Source organism: Convolutriloba macropyga, chromosome 12, assembly GCF_964194025.1.
Source record: "Convolutriloba macropyga chromosome 12, txConMacr16.3, whole genome shotgun sequence".
Classification (NCBI taxonomy): domain Eukaryota; kingdom Metazoa; phylum Xenacoelomorpha; order Acoela; family Convolutidae; genus Convolutriloba; species Convolutriloba macropyga.
Window position 1 is genome coordinate 24,381,635 of NC_134479.1, and position 14,623 is coordinate 24,396,257.

General features: G+C 36.2%; 1 long non-coding RNA gene across 1 annotated transcript; it reads right to left on the minus strand.

The window, feature by feature from the left end:
- Window positions 1–10,363: 10,363 nt before the first annotated feature.
- Window positions 10,364–13,983, minus strand: LOC142350768 (uncharacterized). Its single transcript, XR_012760907.1, has 3 exons — window positions 13,907–13,983; window positions 13,561–13,748; window positions 10,364–10,565 (listed from the first exon to the last, which is right to left on the minus strand). It is a non-coding gene; the product is annotated as an uncharacterized LOC142350768 (long non-coding RNA).
- Between the last annotated feature and the right edge of the window lie 640 nt (window positions 13,984–14,623).

Here is a 14,623-nt window from a genome sequence, read left to right on the forward strand (position 1 = left end):
TGTAGCACTGCTTGAGATACGCATCATATTAAAAAATGAGCCCAATCGGTGCATTCTAGAAGAAGTTATAGCAAAAAGTAGGTACCCTGCCAAATGCCCAAAAAAGCGAGGTGACCTCTGTTCAGAGCCAAAGTTCAACGTCTGAACTACATAAAACACCATATAAAATTTATATGGGGATAATGCCCACTATCTGGGGATTCTAAAACACTAACATTTGTTTGGTAACTCTCGCGTTTTGTTGTACCAAAATTTGGGTCACCCAGAACAGCCCAAAAATTCGACTTTTTTCAAATTTAAACATTAATAACTTTCTGATAAGACCGATTTGAGAAACCAACCAAATACTGCAAGCAAGACCGGTTCAGTGCCAACAAAATGCGAGCACTCCCGTTTAATTTGGTTCAGTACTTTAGCAGATATTAACAAAATACTGTTCTGTACCCCATTTTTTGGGCTAAAATCGAAGCCCAAGATCTCCGGAACCGACGTAAAACAAGGTGAAACAGCGTTCCCGGCGTATTTGTGGGTGTAATTCTGTTCCAGTTCCACGTTCTAGGTCACGGCGAACCTTCATGGTGAGGTGGGAAAAAATTTCCCACCTCACCATGAAGGCTATGATGTTTTGTGTGTTTTGACATAAAACAACATCCACAGAATTTTGATGAAATCGCGAAAAAAGAAAAATTATTGAAATAACCCCAATATTTGACACAATTAGCTTCAACACTTTAAATAGTCTCTAGAAAACACAAAACACACGCCGAAAAACTTGTGCAATTGCGCATAACACCACTTAGCCATAAAAATGAGAAAGGATTTTAATTTTCTGAATTCATCATTAAATGAGTGTTCTAAAGACAATTTTCAGGAATGTGACTAGCCATTCCAGAGAAGAAAGTCTTAACAGCAACAGATTAAGCCACTAATTACTCGTTTTGGTCAAAAATTGAATGAGAAATTCGAAAATGACCAAAATTGACCCCAAATGAACAAAAATTGCAATTTTTTTCAAAGTTTGGACATAGATAACTTTTTGCGGTTATTGATTCAGAAATACAACTAAAAACATCAATCAAGAGAGTTTCAGTAGCAACAAAACGCGCCTATGCCCGTTAAATTTGGTACAGTAGTTTTTGAGAAATCAGCAAAGCTCCTAAGTGTACCCTATTTTTTCGCTATAAGCAAAGCCCGAGTTCTTGATAAAAATGCGCAAAGCGGCTTGAAACATCACTTTCCGAGTGTTTCTGGACGCATGTTTAGTCCACTACCGAGGGAAACAAACTACAGTCAACACGTAGGGATAAAAACAGTTTTTGTGAGAGGATCTTTTTTGTGGCCCACTTTACCCCACTTTTTGCGATTCATTGTTTTTTTTCTACAACAATGCCTTGAAAAAGTTTTAAAAGATGACCAAATCAAGAATGGCAGCTTGTTATGAATCACAGCTAAAGAGTTAGCCGTTATAAGTCATCTTAGAGCAACATTTGCTGATGTGGCTATTTCGGCTTTTCAGTCTGGGTTGTAATTCAATATGTTTTAGCAGGTTCTCCGTAAAAATTCTGTCAAAAACTTGTCAAAAAAGATTTTATTCAATTTTCCCGTAAATTTGTCTGAATTCACTTAGGAGAAGCAAGTCAAAATGCTAGAAGAACTTATTCCTTGCTTTTCCGGTTATGAAACTCAAAAATAAATACTATTGTCAAAACAGAAAGAAGTGATTCCTCTTTATCAAATAAAAACGTCAGGTCGTGGCTCAGGTCAGAGTTTTTCATAAAAATAAGGCTCAAAAGCCATTAACTGCTAATTCTTGGCTTGACTGACAGACTACAGTCAACACATAAGGATAAAAACAGTTTTTGTGAGAGGATCTTTTAGGTGGCCCACTTTACCCCACTTTTTGCGATTCATTGTGTTTTCTCTTCAGCTATTCCTTGAAAAAGGGTTAAAAGATGACCAAATCAAGAATGGCAGCTCGTTATGAATCACACTCAAAGAGTTAGCCGTTGTAAGTAATCTTAGAGCAATATTTGCTGATGTGGCTATTTCGGCTTTTCAGTCTGGGTTGTATTTCAATATGTTTTAGCAGGTTCTCCGTAAAAATTCTGTCAAAAACTTGTCAAAAAAGATTTCATTCAATTTATCAGTACATTTGTGTGAATTCACTTAGGAGAAGCAAGTCAAAACGCTAGAAGAACTTATTCTTTGCTTTTCCAGTTATGAAACTCAAAAATAAATACTATTGTCAAAACAGAAAGAAGTGATTCCTCTTTATCAAATAAGAACGTCAGGTCGTGGCTCCGATCAGAGTTATTCATAAATATAAGGCTCAAAGGCCATTCACTGCTAATATTCAGCTTGACTGACAAACTACAGTCAACACATAAGGATAAAAACAGTTTTTGTGAGAGGATCTTTTAGGTGGCCCACTTTACCCCACTTTTTGGGATTCATTGTGTTTTCTCTTCAACTATTCCTTGAAAAAGGGTTAAAAGATGACCAAATCAACAATGGCAGCTCGTTATGAATCACAGCTCAAGAGATAGCCGTTGTAAGTTATCTTAGAGCAACATTTGCTGATGTGGCTATTTCGGCTTTTCAGTCTGGGTTGTAGTTCAATATGTTTTAGCAGGTTCTCCGTAAAAATTCTGTCAAAAACTTGTCAAAAAACGATTTTTTTCAATTTATCCCTACATTTGTGTGAATTCACTTAGGAGAAGCAAGTCAAAACGCTAGAAGAACTTATTCCTTGCTTTTCCGGTTATGAAACTCAAAATACTATTGTCAAAACAGAAAGAAGTGATTCCTCTTTATTGAATAAAAACGTCAGGTCGTGACTCTGGTCAGAGTTATTAATAAATATAAGGCTCCAAGGCCATTCACTGCTAATGTTCAGCTTGACTGACAAACTACAGTCAACAAATAAGGATAAAAACAGTTTTTGTGAGAGGATCTTTTAGGTGGCCCACTTTACCCCACTTTTTGCGATTCATTGTGTTTTCTCTCCAACTATTCCTTGAAAAAGGGTTGAAAGATGACCAAATCAAGAATGGCAGCTCGTTATGAATCACAGCTAAAGAGTGAGCCCTTGTAAGTCATCTTAAAGCAAAATTTGCTGATGTGGCTATTTCGGCTTTTCAGTCTGGGTTGTAGTTCAATATGTTTTAGCAGGTTCTCCGTAAAAATTCTGTCAAAAACTTGTCAAAAAACGATTTTTTTCAATTTATCCCTACATTTGTGTGAATTCACTTAGGAGAAGCAAGTCAAAACGCTAGAAGAACTTATTCCTTGCTTTTCCGGTTATGAAACTCAAAAATTAATACTATTGTCAAAACAGAAAGAAGTGATTCCTCTTTATCAAATAAAAACGTCAGGTCGTGGCTCAGGTCAGAGTTTTTCATAAAAATAAGGCTCAAAAGCCGTTAACTGCTAATACTCAGCTTGACTGACAGACTACAGTCAACACATAAGGATAAAAACAGTTTTTGTGAGAGGATCTTTTAGGTGGCCCACTTTACCCCACTTTTTGCGATTCATTGTGTTTTCTCTCCCACTATTCCTTGAAAAAGGGTTAAAAGATGACCAAATCAAGAATGGCAGCTCGTTATGAATCACAGCTAAGGAGTTAGCCGTTGTAAGTCATCTTAGAGCAACATTTGTTGATGTGGATATTTCGGCTTTTCAGTCTGGGTTGTAATTCAATATATTTTAGCAGGTTCTCCGTAAAAATTCTGTCAAAAACTTGTCAAAAAAAGATTTTTTTTCAACTTATCCGTACATTTGTGTGAATTCGCTTAGGAGAAGCAAGTCAAAACGCTAGAAGAACTTTTTCCTTGCTTTTTCGGTTATGAAACTCAAAAATTAATACTATTGTCAAAACAGAAAGAAGTGATTCCTCTTTATCAAATAAAAACGTCAGGTCGTGGCTCAGGTCAGAGTTTTTCATAAAAATAAGGCTCAAAAGCCGTTAACTGCTAATACTCAGCTTGACTGACAGACTACAGTCAACACATAAGGATAAAAACAGTTTTTGTGAGAGGATCTTTTAGGTGGCCCACTTTACCCCACTTTTTTGCGATTCATTGTGTTTTCTCTCCAACTATTCCTTGAAAAAGGGTTAAAAGATGAGCGAATCAAGAATAGCAGCTCGTTATGAATCACAGCTAAAGAGTTAGCCGTTGTAAGTCATCTTAAAGCAAAATTTGCTGATGTGGCTATTTCGGCTTTTCAGTCTGGGTTGTATTTCAATATGTTTTAGCAGGTTCTCCGTAAAAATTCTGTCACAAACTTGTCAAAAAACAATTTTATTTCAATTTATCCGTACATTTGTGTGAATCTAATTAGGAGAAGCAAGTTAAAACGCTAGAAGAACTTTTTCTTTGCTTTTCCGGTTATGAAACTCAAAAATAAATACTATTGTCAGAACAGAAAGAAGTGATTCCTCTTTATCAAATAAAAACTTCAGGTCGTGGCTCCGGTCAGAGATATTCATAAATATAAGTCTCAAAGGCCATTAACTGCTAATATTCAGCTTGACTGACAAACTACAGTCAACACATAAGGGTAAAAACAGTTTTTGTGAGAGGATCTTTTAGGTGGCCCACTTTACCCCACTTTTTGCGATTCATTGTGTTTTCTCTCCAACTATTCCTTGAAAAAGGGTTAAAAGATGACCAAATCAAGTATGGCAGCTCGTTATGAATCATAGCTAAACATTTAGCCGTTGTAAGTCATCTTAGAGCAACATTTGTTGATGTGGCTATTTCGGCTTTTCAGTCTGGGTTGTAATTCAATATGTTTTAGCAGGTTTTTCGTAAAAACTCTGTCAAAAACTTGTCAAAAAAAGTTGTATTCAATTTATCCGCACATTTGTGTGAATTCACGTAGGAAAAGCAAGTCAAAAAGCTAGGAGAACTTTTTCCTTGCTTTTCCGGTTATGAAACTCAAAAACAAATACTATTGTCAAAACAGAAAGAAGTGATTCCTCTTTATCAAATAAAAACGTCAGGTCGTGGCTCCGGTCAGAGTTATTCATAAATTTTAAGGCTCAAAGGCCATTAACTGCTAATATTCAGCTTGACTGACAAAGTACAGTCAACACTTAAGGATAAAAACAGTTTTTGTGAGAGGATCTTTTAGGTGGCCCACTTTACCCCACTTTTTGCGATTCATTGTGTTTTCTCTCCCACTATTCCTTGAAAAAGGGTTAAAAGATGACCAAATCAAGAATGGCAGCTCGTTATGAATCACAGCTAAGGAGTTAGCCGTTGTAAGTCATCTTAGAGCAACATTTGTTGATGTGGATATTTCGGCTTTTCAGTCTGGGTTGTAATTCAATATATTTTAGCAGGTTCTCCGTAAAAATTCTGTCAAAAACTTGTCAAAAAAAGATTTTTTTTCAACTTATCCGTACATTTGTGTGAATTCGCTTAGGAGAAGCAAGTCAAAACGCTAGAAGAACTTTTTCCTTGCTTTTTCGGTTATGAAACTCAAAAATTAATACTATTGTCAAAACAGAAAGAAGTGATTCCTCTTTATCAAATAAAAACGTCAGGTCGTGGCTCAGGTCAGAGTTTTTCATAAAAATAAGGCTCAAAAGCCGTTAATTGCTAATACTCAGCTTGACTGACAGACTACAGTCAACACATAAGGATAAAAACAGTTTTTGTGAGAGGATCTTTTAGGTGGCCCACTTTACCCCACTTTTTTGCGATTCATTGTGTTTTCTCTCCAACTATTCCTTGAAAAAGGGTTAAAAGATGAGCGAATCAAGAATAGCAGCTCGTTATGAATCACAGCTAAAGAGTTAGTCGTTGTAAGTCATCTTAGAGCAACATTTGCTGATGTGGCTATTTCGGCTTTTCAGTCTGGGTTGTAGTTCAATATGTTTTAGCAGGTTCTCCGTAAAAATTCTGTCAAAAAATTCTCAAAAAACGATTTTATTCAATTTATCCGTACATTTGTGTGAATTTAATTAGGAGAAGCAAGTTAAAACGCTAGAAGAACTTTTTCTTTGCTTTTCCTGTAATGAAACTCAAAAATAAATACTATTGTCAAAACAGAAAGAAATGATTCCTCTTTATCAAATAAAAACTTCAGGTCGTGGCTCCGGTCAGAGCTATTCATAGTTATAAGGCTCATAGGCCATCAACTGCTAATATTCAGCTTGACTGACAATTTACAGTCAACACATAAAAATAAAAATAGTTTTTGTGAGAGGATCTTTTAGGTGGCCCACTTTACCCCACTTTTTGCGATTCATTGTGTTTTCTCTCCAACTATTCCTTGAAAAAGAGTTAAAAGATGACCAAATCAAGAATGGCAGCTCGTTATGAATCACAGCTAAAGAGTAAGCCGTTGTTAGTCATCTTAGAGCAACATTTGTTGATGTGGCTATTTCGGCTTTTCAGTCTGGGTTGTAATTCAATACGTTTTAGCAGGTTCTCCGTAAAAATTCTGTCAAAAACTTGTCAAAAAAAGATTTTTTGTCAATTTATCCATACATTTGTGTGAATTCACTTAGGGGAAGCAAGTTAAAACGCTAGAAGAACTTTTTCCTTTTTTCAGGTTATGAAACTCAAAAAAAATACTATTGTCAAAACAGAAAGAAGTGATTCCTCTTTATCAAATAAAAACGTCAGGTCGTGGCTCCGGTCAGAGTTATTCATAAATATAAAGCTCAAATGCCCCTAACTGCTAATATTCAGCTTGACTGACAAACTACAGTCAACACATAAGGATAAAAACAGTTTTTGTGAGAGGATCTTTTAGGTGGCCCACTTTACCCCACTTTTTGCGATTCATTGTGTTTTCTCTCCAGCTATTCCTTGAAAAAGGGTTAAAAGATGACCAAATCAAGAATGGCAGCTCGTTATGAATCACAGCTAAAGAGTTAGCAGTTGTAAGTCATCTTAGAGCAACATTTGTTGATGTGGCTATTTCGGCTTTTCAGTCTGGGTTGTAATTCAATATGTTTTAGCAGTTTCTCCGTAAAAATTCTGTCAAAAACTTGTCAAAAAAAGATTTTTTTTCAATTTATCCGTACATTTGTGTGAATTCACTTAGGAAAAGCAAGTCAAGACGCTAGAAGAACTTTTTCCCTGCTTTTCGGGTTATGAAACTCAAAAATAAATACTATTGTCAAAACAGAAAGAAGTGATTCCTCTTTATCAAATAAAAACGTCAGGTCGTGGCTCCGGTCAGAGTTATTCATAATTATAAGGCTCATATGCCATTAACTGCTAATATTCAGCTTGACTGACAAACTACAGTCAACACATAAGAATAAAAATAGTTTTTGTGAGAGGATCTTTTAGGTGGCCCACTTTACCCCACTTTTTGCGATTCAATCTGTTTTCTCTTCAACTATTCCTTTCAAAAGGGTTAAAAGATGTTCAAATCAAGAATGGCAGCTCGTTATGAAACACAGCTAAGGAGTTAGCCGCTGTAAGTCATCTTAGAGCAACATTTGTTGATGTGGATATTTCGGCTTTTCAGTCTGGGTTGTAATTCAATATGTTTTAGCAGGTTCTCCGTAAAAATTCTCTCAAAAACTTGTCAAAAGAAGATTTTATTCAATTTATCCATACAATTGTGTGAATTCACTTAGGAGAAGCAAGTTAAAACGCTAGAAGAACTTTTTCTTCGCTTTTCCGGTTATGAAACTCAAAAATAAATACTATTGTCAAAACAGAAAGAAGTGATTCCTCTTTATCCAATAAAAACGTCAGGTCGTGGCTCCGGTCAGAGTTATTCATAAATATAAGGCTCAAAGGCCATTAACTGCTAATATTCAGCTTGACTGACAAACTACAGTCAACACATAAGGATAAAAACACTTTTTGTGAGAGGATCTTTGAGGTGGCCCACTTTACCTTTTTTTTGCGATTCATTGTGTTTTCTCTCCAACTATTCCTTGAAAAAGGGTTAAAAGATGACCAAATCAAGAATGGCAGCTCGTTATGAATCACAGCTAAAGAGTTAGCCGTTGTAAGTCATCTTAGAGCAACATTTGCTGATGTGGCTATTTCGGCTTTTCAGTCTGGGTTGTAGTTCAATATGTTTTAGCAGGTTCTCCATAAAAATTCTGTCAAAAACTTGTCAAAAAATGATTTTATTCAATTTATCCGTACATTTGTGTGAATTCACTTAGAAGAAGCAAGTCAACGACCCACAGAGTTTGCAATATTCAAGAAGCATTTTGAGCCTATAACTCTTGAGTGCGCTATATCTACTTTGAACACAATATCCATAAAAATTTTAAATCATTTTGAATGGGGTTCTTTTTTAAGGTGTTTATCAACCACCGCATAAATTTCCAATCCTGACAACCAACGTATGGTCCTTTGAGCTTACCAGACTGTCTTTTAAATGACAAAAACAAAGAAAAAAAATGTACAAACCTCACAAAACAGTTTCCTCGGTAACGTGTTAGATTCTCTTATATTCTCCAGCTATGAGTTTTTTGCGCAAACAAACACTGATTTTGATTTTAAAAATGAGATTTTCTACAAATTATACTTGACAGTCACTCAAAATCAGCGTTGGAAAAAAGGGTTTTGCGGGAAAAATTTAGGTGGCCCACTTTACCACATTTTTGTCATTTTAAAGTTTTATCTTTTGTTTTTATCACTGAAAAAAGCCCAAAATAGTATGAGAATCCAATTGAGAGAACATTCTTGTGTTCTAAAAGAAATTGGGATGAGTAAAATACCCACAGAGAATGCATTATTCAAGAAGCTTTTTGAACCTATAACTCTTGAGTGCGCTACATCTACGTTGAATACATTATGCCTTGAATTTTTAAAATCTTTTTATTGGGCTCTTTTTGTTGGGTGTTTAGTCCATTGAAATCACCATTGATTTCACGTATAGTACATTGAAATAACCAGATTCTGTTTTGAAATGACAAAACAAAGAAAAAAATGCACTTTTACCCAACTTTTTCAATTTAAATTATTATCTCTGGCTTTAATCACTAAAAAGAGCCCAATGTAGCATGAAATTATCATGGATAGCTCAGCCGTCTGTTCTAAAGGAAATTAGGACGAGGAAAAAATCTGAATTTTTTATAAAAATTGCTTCATTTCATCATACATTCAATCACACGAAAAATCGTGTAATTTTTCATCACACGAGGAAAATTTTCTCGTGTGAAATCACACGAGACGCATTTTTCACACGAAAAATCGTGTGATTTTTCATCACACGAGAAAAAATCGTGTGATTTCACACGAGAGATTTTTAGAGTGTGGCAGAAGTTAAAATGCCTGAAGTTGCTACTGAGCCAGAAGTTCAATTTCGTTGACTTTCGTCATTTTAAAACGTGCACGTTTCGTGTTTTAAGCATCGTTAAGTGACTCTGCAGAAGTCACTTCGAAATTCTGACGTAATATCTCGAACCGCTTCGCGGTTCTCGATAAACGCCAGAAGTTGTCAGTGACTTTAAGCAGAGTCACTTAACCATTATATAAACCGCCCTGTCATACTGAATTGTTTTGTTTCAAGGAATAATCTCAATTCTGACAAATTCGATTGATGTACCAAGATCGAGATGTCCAGACAAAGTGACCTCAATCGAACTTTCCCCACTTGTTCATCGTAAACTCGAATTGAGAGGGATGGAAAACTATTAAAAGTCAGGAAAGTCTTATCAAAGCACCATTTGAACTCATGGATGTCTCATCTTATGTTCATTGAGGCACACAAAAAGCCGTTCACAAGAGAAATCAAAAGCACCAAAGTTTGGTCATATTTTTTGTTGGTTTCCAGCACACCATAGCCTGATCAGAAACTGCTTCGGGCGCACGAAAGACTGAACAGATAGAGACTATTTCTTAAGTACGAAAGTCTGCTCGGAGATTACAAGCATACTAAAATTATATATTTATTACTTTTTTCCCGTTTTTCCAATGTTGCTATTTAGACGTGTTGATTGATGGAGTCTGTAAAATTCTCCAAAACAGAAAGAAGAGAATTAAGTAATATAAAAAGTTACATCAAATCTTCTGTCATACCAAAAAGACCAGACTATCAGTAAACTATGGGAACTAAAAAGCATGTATTCAAAGAAAGTAAATTTTTCGGTCATGTAATAAATGTAGACGTCCGATTAGAGGTCTCTTCGGTCTGCGACGATCCAGAGTTCGTTTTTGTCTAGAGCGGTCTGTCAGAGGCCTCAACGTTGTGGACCTCATCTTGGGTGCGGTCAAAAAGCCGGCTTATAGTAGGAAAAAATGATCAGTTTTTATATTTTTATACTCGTTTTCTTGTTTCAATAAAAGCACCTGCAAAATCGTGCGAATTTGTGGGAACACAAAAATTGAACACACCCCCCTCCTCACCTCACCTCCCTCGTCAGTAACACTAACTTACTATATGACGGACATCAATAACAACTAAAGGTCCGGTGAGTTCGTCCCAAGTCAATTGATCTTCAGTTTTTCCTCCTCGGCTGAAATGACTCGGGGCATCTATGTGTGTCCCTGTGTGTTCGTAGAACTCCAGAAATCTCCAGGCAACAAAAGTCCCGTTAAGCATTGGATCATCCCAGATATCAGAATAGGCTAGAAAGAGTTTGGTTTCAGAGGTAAACATTGATTAAATTTTTGATATCCAACCCAAGCGTTCCCGACTTTCAAGCCATCTTGCTCACTCATCGGATTTCTTATAACTCAAAACCCAACGTTTTGGAACCATTTTGTTCTTATCGGGCAAAAATTTTGAAAAGAACGCGTTGTAGCATAAAAATTTTTGGGGTGATGGCGCTTGTCAAGGCGAAAAACAATAGTCAAAGTTCGACTCCCATACATCCCTAACATTCAACTTATACGTGAATAGCTAGATCCATATTTCTGAAAGTGACATCCAGATGATTACAGACTAGCTACAAATTTCAAGTAACTAAAAACATCAAAAAAAGAGTCCTTCTGTTTTTTTCCTGATGATTCGGGGAACCATTTTGCACCAAAACAGGCGCCCAAGAATGCCATTTAGGGTCTAACTGCTTAAGAAAACTAATGTTTAGTGAGAATATAACATACCGGCGAGGGTATGTCACCGCAATTTTTGGCACTATAAAAGAAAACGAATTTTGTATATCATTTTAGCGAGTGGATATACTCGCACTCGTCACTGATTTCCACGAAACACTTTATACAACCATAAAATTAGGCCAAAATCAAAAAAGCCTATATGGCAAATAAGTGCATGAAGGACCCTCAAATTAATAAGAGCGGTTTAATGTGAAATATTGCAGATTATCACTTACAATTATTATTGTTCTTTGGAAGTTAAGTGGAAAAAAGACTTGTAGTTGTGACCTAGACCTAAGAGAAAAGTAAATCAGGGTGAAAAATGGACGCCGAGAGTTTGAATGGTAGCAGGGAAGACCAAAGGGTATCAGATTGATCTGAAATAATGTCCGTAGCATAAAATTGAAACGCTAGCAAACGTTTCTGAAGTCAAAATTCAAACTTACAATACGCATATATCGGCATTTTGATGTCCATTTACATGCCTGAGCTATTCGAACGTTTGCTTTTGTTCAACATTGATACGGGATCGCACCGAGCCATCCCTAACCATGTTTTTCCCCTCGGATTTGTTTCTTTTGATTGGTATCTTATGCATTATCAATGATACTAGCAAAATTTAGATAATATTGCCGTAGTTTGTCCAATGACCTTCCAAAAGTTTAACCGATTGTAATGTTTTATGATTGTATAACTTACTAATATGCTTAATACCTAGTCTGAACCTCGACAAATGTAATGACCACTCTCGAATGAAAAAGGGTATAAACAGACCATGCCTGACCCAGTAGAGCTATAAATTTTTTTTGTTGAATTTTTATATCACCTGTACTTTTACCACGCCCAAAAATTTTCATAAGATTTTTGGTCGTTCCAAATTTTGGCACTCTGGACGTTTGCTCGAACCTAAATTTCAGCTGTAGTTTTCGTCAATCACTGGGTTATGGACTTTTTGTCGACCAAATTCTTTGAGGAATGAAATTTGTAAGAAACAAAAATCGAAGCAAAAATCAAGAAAAATCAGTTCATGGATTTTCCTTCTCGAAAATTAAAATTATCAAGTCTTTCAATGAATCTGCTCTTTCGCCTCAAAAAATTCACATACCTTTTATGTGCTCACTATTGCTTATAGGGTATTCTGCATGTATGCTCTTTCAGTTTTTGCTACTCCGAAGAACCATTAACCAGCAAAAAGTCTGCAGTACTCTTAAAAACGACAATTGATAATTTTGGAAGGGAAAACACTGACTAACGCAAGTTTTTTTAAATGGCTTATGGGAAGAGAGTCAATACAATTAAGCTATTTAGTGTCATTCAGTCAACTAAAGTGGCAACATAGGCCAGCTGAGATAACTGCTTTGTTTTCAGAGCAACAAAAACTCTTAAAACATTTGGGAGTTTTACAACTGTGTCTTAAATTGCACTACAGTGATGCAAAGCGGTTTAAGAGTTCTCCTACTCCGTTGCTGCTACAGTGAGTGCAGCAGCAAACGAAATATAGTGCGCAAACGAAAAAATTTCACATTTGCGAAAAAAGCAGAATTAGGGCCCAAAAGGCCTATGAAAAGTTAATAATTGACCCAAAAACTTCCATGAAATAGGTGTTCTCGATCCTTCAGAAGGTTGTTGCTTGACGTTAACTTTGAACTGTGTAATTTTGGTCAATACTGACCCCACGTACGGGTTGAGGTTTGGAGAAAGTTAATGTAGGATTAGCGGTGGATAGCGGTAAAAAACCTTTTTTCACCGCAAAGTTCCCGCGTGCGGTGCGTGCGTTGACCTTATGAAAGATTTGCGGTTTTTAGCGGTGAAAATTTTATTTCACTGCATTCACCTGTTTTCTTACAAAAAAACTGCTATAAGCTGTTCAAACCTCTCACCTCCTGCATGTCAACAACTTCTTATTCCACTTCTCCATCTCTCAGTTACTTCAAAAATTTTCCTGCGAACTTAAGATAAGCGTTTAAATTAGCAGTGAAAATTTGTCAGATTTGCGATTTTTTCGTGGTGAAATTTTTTTTCACCTCATTCTGCTGGCAGCGGTGAAAACTTTTGTCACCGCATTCTGCTGGTAGCACTGAAAAATTTTTTTAATCGCATTCTGCTGGTAGCGGGGAAAATTTTTTTCACCTCATTTTTTTTTTCACCGCATTTATCGCAGTGAGCGCAAAACTTACACTTTTTACTGAACTTGACCGCAATTCTTACATCTTTAAGCAATTTTTAGCTGTGAAACCTCAACCCCCCCCCCCCGCCCCCAAAGACTATTTGGGCCTTTCAAAAGTCTTGGTCCGGACTTGGGTAGTTTTAACCCCACTGTACTCCATACACTGCACACTGACGCCATACACTGAAAATCGCATTTTACATTTATTAAGACACGTTTTATGGAAATGAAGTGGTAAAATTGACCAAATGGTAAACTTTTTTGCAGATCAGCTGTTTTTCCTTCATACCATCTACAGAGTTATAGCTAAATTGGCCAAAGCTCAGGTTTAAAATGAAAATATTTGTTTCGAGAACTAGCCTGATTTGTCCCAGTTGATTTTCATTGGTTCATAGACAGCGGAGAAGACTGGGGTTTCGGGCGAGAGTGGGTATGTCAAGTCCACCCAGTTTTCGGTATCTATTCGGAAAGGGATTGAAAGGCGAATAAAAGCAGACAAAAATGTAAATGAAAATAGATAATTCAAGTGTTGATGGCCACTCATAATTCTTCAATATTTAGTCAGTCCCATAAAGTTGCAACGCTATCGAACGTTTCAAAGGTCAAAGTTCACATTTAAAACATGCGGAGATTAGGATTTCGTGGTTCATTTGCATGTCGAGAGTTTTTAGAACGTTCGATTGCGTTGCAACAATATGGGACTTACTATAGTCTGTCCCAAAAAGTTGAAATAAGCGAACGTTCGAAAACGTCAAAAACAGGCAATTGAGCATCAAATTGGTCATTTGAATGTCAACGTTTTTTCCATTAAGCTTATATTCATCAACTTTTTTCTACATGTTTTAAATTTGAACTTTGACCTTTGAACTCTAACCTGTGGCTTCTGAGACGTTCGCTTATTTCAACTTTATGGGACACGCTATATAATAGCGTGTCCCATAAAATTGAAGTATAGTCTGTCCCATAAAGTTGTAATAAGCGAACGTATCAAAAACCACTGGACAGATTTCAAAGGTCGAAGTTCAAATTTAAAACATTTAGAAAAAATTGATGAACAGATGCTTAATGGAAAAAACGTTGACATTCAAATGACCGATTTGATGCTCGGTTGCCTGTTTTTGACGTTTTCGAACTTTCGCTTATTTTAACTTTATGGGACAGACTATAAGTGAAATAAGCGAAAGTTTCAAAGTTTCACAAAAAAGTTGAAAGGTCAAAGTTCAAATTTGAAAAATGCATATAAAAAGATGAATTGATAAGATCAGAAGATGAAGGCTTCAAAATGACCACACTGAAGCTGAATTGCATGCTTTTGGCCTCTTTCGAAAGTTCGACTATAAAGTTGCAACGCAAGCGAACGTTCGAAAAGCTGGAGGCATGCAAATGAGCATCGTTTGGTCATACATCTGCATGTTTTAAAAAT